Here is a 6,800-nt window from a genome sequence, read left to right as displayed (position 1 = left end):
AGTATCTTTTTTACTTTTATTTCTCAAGACAGGTCAAAAGGAACATCTTAACTATGGCTATTTACATTGATATGTAAATTTGGTTATACATATTTTACAGACATGTAAATGACTCAGCTGAAGCAGATTCACCTGTTTATACCTTGAATAGATGTGTGTACAACACTTAACAGCACAGTTGCAGACATCTGCTTAGTATAAACAGCTTATTGAAATGCAGGAAGGATGAGAATACCTTTGTGAACAATTTTCTTATTATATTAATAATCCTGATGGGAAAACAATAGAACGCAGATATGGACCTTTTCAGCAGGGTACCATCTCGACTTTCTCAGTGTGAACTAATACAAAAGGGCTTAATGGTTTCAGGGAGGTTAATGCACAATGAAAGGTTTACATTACTAGAAGAGGCACAGGGGAAGTAGAATGAAAGATTTCTCTTTGACTTGAAAGACTATCCACAGAAACCAATATATAATAGCATTCTCACTTGGGACCTACTTGAATGTTAGAAATTAATAATATAATTTGAAAAATAAATAAATAAAATAAAATAAGTCTTTTCCTTTTTTATTACTTGAAGTTTTCAGATTTATCTCATTGGATTCTGATTTAAAAAACAGAATTAGTAGAATTAAACTAAAAACTTATTTTTAAGTAAAGTCAGACCTCTGTACTGGCAGTTTAATTGTGACTAAATTAGTGTCTTCAAAATTTGGTGATACAAAAATAAATGTGATGACAGAGTGATCATGGATTTTTATATATCACCTTAAATTATGTTTAAGAAATGTAGTATTGATGTTTATTTTACATTGAAAATTACTGATATTTTAATTAGTGATACACACACACACACACACACACACACACACAGAGGTCATACAATTAAGTTCACGAACTCATCCTAGAAAAATGCGCCACATACCTCATTGCTGAATATCACTACGGTCACCTTCAAAGTACTCCCCTTGGGAAGCTATGCACCCATGCCAGTGCCTAGTCAACCCTTCAAAGCAATTTTGGAACTCTTTTTCTGGAATGGCCATCAGAGCTGTCATCATATTACCCTTGATGTCCTGAATGTCATCAACATATCTTCTTTTAAATATTTCCTTTATCTTTAGGTAAAAACAGAAGTCATTGGGGGCCAGATCATGTGAGTAGGGAGGGTGTCCCAATACAGTTATTTTTGTTTACTGCCTAAAACCTCCCTTGGACAGTGCCTTGTGAGCTGGTGGGTCGTCATGATGCAAAAGCCATGAATTGTTGTCGAAAAGTTCAATTAATCTATCTTTTTCACACAGCCTTTTCAGCACTTCCAAATAGTAAACTTAGTTAACTGTTTGTTCAGTTGGTACAAATTCATAATGAATAATCCCTCTGATATAAAAAAAGATGAGCAACATCGTTGCAACAAGTTTTCAAACGTAATAATTAGACCTCGTATATCATGTATATAAACAGAAGCATAAAGAACGATCTTCAAAGAAAGTTCCAGTCCAGCAATCTGCTTCTGTTTATGGAAAATTTAGAATAGGTCAGATAGAGTTTTATTTAGATAATTGCATGTCTGTTTGAACATTAAAAATCGGGGAACTTTAGACCTTTCAATTTCCTCGTCATTTTCCACGAGTGAGTCTCTTTGACTGACACCTCTGTAGAACATGCTTGTATCAGAAAAAATTGGGAAAGCTTTTGAAATAAGTAAATGATTATTGGGTATCTTTTCCATGGAATGCTAGGTGTTGCTAGCAGACACTGGAAACAATCTGATTCTATTGGGGTGTATGCCTTTCATTGTCTTTACTGGTATGCAACTCCGTGTAGATAGAGGTTGACTGTGAAAGACTGGGAATGCTGCAAATTGTTCCTGCTCTTTAAGAAGATAATGAATTATTAATATGTCTGGTACAGATGCAGTTGATTGTCTCCAACCTACTTACCAGGGTTGAAAGAGATCATTCCAACTATTATATTTTATTTTTGATGTTGTATTTAATTAGCAAATTTATTTTAGCATACATGATTATCTATACATGTGTCCATTCTTGTACACGTGTATAAATAACATCTTACTGGTTCCTTTATCAATTACTGAATAAGATCTTTGACACATGATTTTTTTTTTTAAATTTAAATGTAGCCTTTTAAAAAATGTAGACTTTACCACTTGTTGATAAAAAGATAGAACTTCTTATCCTTAGGCATGATCTATCGTTTAGAAGTTTAGAACATGGATGTCTGGAGGAGAATATACTACCCTTAGTAAAGAATTCAAAGCCATGCATATTATCAGGTTGGCATGAGAATTTCATGCAAGTGAAGAATTTTTTTTTTTTTCAGTTTCATGCATTTTATTTTTCGACAATCTACATGACATGTTTTTGTTAAAAACAATGCCTCTGCTCCAAATAAATCAAGAGCTCAAGATATGTTTTTGTTAAAAACAATGCCTCTGCTCCAAATAAATCAAGAGCTCAAGATAACATCAGTCAAATTTGTCCTAATCCTGGTGTGTGGATGAAAAGCAGCAGCCAATTATGATGATGACAGGTGATAGGTCCAAATTGCTAAATCTGTTAACATTGTTCTATGTGTGAGCCATCCTTAAAGAAAACCATATGTGGGGTCACACCATCCTCACCGTAGTCCAGCAGAGCAACCATGCCATCCAGATTGATGTTTTCACCAATAAAGAACTGGTAGTTTTTTAAAAAAAAAAAAAAAAAAGAACTGGTAGTTTTTGAAATTAGCAAGGATGTGCTTGATTTGTTTTGCAGCCCCTGTCATAAAAGGTTTTACTCTTTTTTTGATCTCTGTTCTTCAAGTTTCCCTTTGATTGATTTCATGTGATTTTTGATGAACTTCTTGTAGGCTTCTTTTGTGAAGCTGGTTTCCTGTAAACGATGGTTCATGACAGTATCAACATCAGTGACTACTGTTCTTTCAGTACCTTCGCCCTCAGGGTCTTCAGTGGAGGTATGTCCACCATGGAGCGAGTCATCAACGTTACCTTCTGCCCTACTGACCATCTTCCCCTCCTCCTCCAGGCACAGCCTGGACTCCATCTCCCGGATCCTGTAGAGGTTGGAGAACATTTCATCATGGCTGATCCGATCCCAGTAGATGATTATGTTGGGGCGATGCAGTGGGAGCAGCGCTTCAGGGGACGGGAGAGCAGGCAGAAAAAGAGAAGAAAATTATTTTATATACCATGAAAACCATTGAATTACTAAGGAAAATAGTTCTTAAAACAAGTACATTAGAAAAACAGTTTGACAAATTGCAATAATTTAATTTTTTCACTCCATTCATTAGATGCTATATCTATTCTTATGTTCAGAAAATGCTGTCAATATTTACCTTTTAAATATACTGCAGCATTTTTTCTTTACCATATCGCATAATTGTTTACTTATTCTGTGTGATGAATAGCCTCTCCAATTTTAAAATGTGTTACATACCTCTTTAGTTTTCTTTGCAAATAACAGGAATCATCACACACATAATTTATATAAACTAAAGTATTTAGAAAATTTAATATATTATTCAGGAAGCTTAGAACCATAAGCCAGACTAGATGCAGAGCCTTGCAACCTGTGTGCCATAAATGAGTTACATTTTTCATGCTGATATAATTATGCACTAGAGAGGGAGAAATTTATGATTCAGACTAGAAAGAGGATACCTCTGATGCAAAGACTTTGAGAAAGTAAAAAAGAATGGATTCTAGAGCACGTTGGAAAAGGATAGGATTTGGATAGGAGGCTGAATATCATATTTAATGACCAAATGGAAAAAAGAAAATATAGATTGGTAAACGCGATAGTCTTTAGTCCTTAAACATTTGCAGCTATTTTCTCTCTGCAGTATGAGATAAGGTCATCAGATGAGACTGAACCATGAGACTAAAACTTCCAGTTTTAGAAATGAGAAGATAACACTCAGAAACAAATGGAACTGGTTATGTTTCCTATTTAGTGAGAACCTTTGCAATCATCCTCTCTTCATTTAATAAGTAGGGAAAATGAAACAAATGATACTGAAAATTAAAGCTAAACAGACAAAAACAACTTGTGTTTGGCTACTTATAGTGAATCATAAAGTGTATTTTCGTTTTTACAAAATCTTTATTTTTCACTTGGAAGCTTCAGAGATTCACAGCTGAAAAAAAAAAAAAGAAAAAAAGAAAAAATTTCACCTGCATCATGATTCAAGGTTTGTACTCAAGGACTAATTTTCTGTATTGGTGTATAATAAAAAAATGCTTTCTTTGTAAATGTATAGCCACTTCTTCCCTGGAGTTATTTTTTTCAAAGCACTTGTAATGTGCCTCCCTATATACGCCAATTCAAGTGTTGTGAGACCAATTCTTTGGACAGATTTTGAAGTATCCTCACTTTCATTTCCCTGAGGTCACTCTTTACTGGCCTTGTGACAGTCCTGCAAAAGTCTACAGTTGTGAGAGGATGCAGGAGACATATATGTGACTGCCAGCCTTTCTTACCATGTAGAAACTTGAAAACATCCAAAATAGTATCTATAAATGTGTAATTAAGTAATCAGTTTCATTTGAAAATCATGTTTATAATGAGTTTAAGCATTTAAGATTCAGGCTTCCTTAACATGCATGGTATTCACATTATTAATTTCTTATAAGAATTTATTTCTAGGACTTCTTTTGACCTTTTTTATTATGTCAGAAAGTAAAAAAAGCTATTTTAAAGAAAAATAAAAATAAGAATTGAGCTGTGTATTTGTGTAAGGGTTTGAAGAAAAAAATATTATAAAGAAGATACATATAATCAATAAAAATTAAAAGCCAAAATATTTATTTTATCTACCAACAAGAATAATAATACTAAGAGTGAAATTTAAGAGATGGTTCTTGCAATTTCTCAGGTTATTGCTGGAAGATTCCAAAGGAATGTAGGGTAAGAGTGAGTGTGTAGATGCTGCCATGGAGGCTGGGGCACCTAGTTACTCAGCAGTCCTGTCTTTCATTCCTTGAGTGGTCTTCATGGGGGCATTAACTCTTCTTTCTATTATTACATTTTTTCCCTACTGTATTAAGTAAGAGCAAGGTGTTAGAACCATTTATTCCCTTCTTTTATATAAACTTAAAGAGTAATTTTAATAAAACAACTAGTTTCTGTCTCTTTAAGCGTGTGTATTGTTAGATTTTTCCTTCCCTTATTACTTTATATCCTTAATCCTTCATACTTTTAAATTTTTTGAAAGTATTTTTCCTTACTTGCTTCAAAACCATCATTACATTTCATAGTAATTTTTCAAAAGTATGTTTTTTCATAGCACCATTTTATAAAAATACTTGAGCATATCATAGAGACAAACAAACAAACAGACAAACAGAAAACAGAAGAGAGAAAAAGGCATACTGGAAATTGTTAAACCACCCACCTGTCTTTCATAGTTAGTGTGGGAGGTAGACAAATTGCAACACTGACTCACTTTGCTGAAAAGAGAGGACATCTACTCCATTATCAAGAAGAGAACTTTAACTTCCTTAGTTTCAGTAACTCACCATTCTAAAAATGAAATATATTTCTTAGTATTACATTAAAAAATGATGAAGAAAAATGAGTGTAGTTTTAAAGAGCTTTTTAAATCTGGTTTCTGTGCTTATTCTATTACTGCGTTCCAGTAATTAAGCAGACTCGAATATCTCAACGTCTATGACTATGTTTTTTTTTTTCAATGTAGGGACAGAAAAATAGATTTTATTATGGATCACTCTCCACAGAATGCTCCTTTTGACTGAGTTTTCTTTTTTTAGTGTTGTTAGACAAAATGATGATACCAATTAGAGGAAGGTGGGCTAATCTAAAAAAAAATTAATTACATCAATTCTTTATGTCTTACTCTTGTTCATGATAAAAAAGAATCTTAACATAATGTCCAAAGCACCAAAGTGATTTGATTGTATCGTTCCTGAGTTGTAACTATGTATTTGATTGAAAAGCCTGATTTTTGAAATATATATGATGACATTAGGCCATATATTATCCAGAAATTGCCCAGAAATCACGTAATCTGTTTTGGGATCTTTTATTAAATTGTTACATAAGGTTGCATGATGTAAAGGAAAAAGAACATATTTTTGTCTTACTATTACTGAAAAGATAATTTTTTTTTTTTTTTTTTCTGAAAAAAAGTCTGAGGGTACAAGGGAAGACTATAGAAAAAATGTTAACTGTTGACCCAAATGCATACATTATCTTATTGGAACCCTGAAAACCTAAAGTAACTATTACACTAAGAACAGAAAATCTGGGAAATATTTTCTTCATTATTACAAAAAAACAAAAACAAGAGTTACAGCAAGAAACTGAGATGAAGCAAAACTATAGCACTAATCTCTACTTCTATAAAATTATTTGGGGAGATTGGAATACGGAGACAAATAAAGAAAATGCCTTATGGTTAATAACTTTTGACCTTCAAATTAACAATTAAACACAAATGGCTACTGCTATTTATGTGTTATTTGTAAATATGGATTGCAAAATATGTGTGGGTCCTCTAAATGATAGCATCGTTTGCATCTTATTTTTGGTCATTTTAATAATCCAATATTGTCCAAGTAAATAAAAAGTTAACCTCTTATAGAAACATAATTAAGGAATGTGAAATATTAATTATTGTAAAACAAAAACAATATAATTTAAATTGATGCCTCACTCTATACTACCTAATATTAATTGTGATTGTCTTTATATTGGCCTTTAATATTCAGGGCTGGGGATTTCAATAACTATAGGCCAGAAACTAGGCTA

At 32.7% G+C, this 6,800-nt stretch overlaps 1 pseudogene; it reads right to left on the bottom strand.

The window, feature by feature from the left end:
* Nucleotides 1–2,582: 2,582 nt before the first annotated feature.
* On the bottom strand, nt 2,583–3,131 carry LOC109456115 (translationally-controlled tumor protein; annotated as a pseudogene).
* Between the last annotated feature and the right edge of the window lie 3,669 nt (nt 3,132–6,800).

This window comes from Rhinolophus sinicus, linkage group LG02 (genome assembly GCF_036562045.2).
Source record: "Rhinolophus sinicus isolate RSC01 linkage group LG02, ASM3656204v1, whole genome shotgun sequence".
Taxonomy (NCBI): domain Eukaryota; kingdom Metazoa; phylum Chordata; class Mammalia; order Chiroptera; family Rhinolophidae; genus Rhinolophus; species Rhinolophus sinicus.
This window is presented reverse-complemented; position numbering and strand designations above follow the sequence as displayed.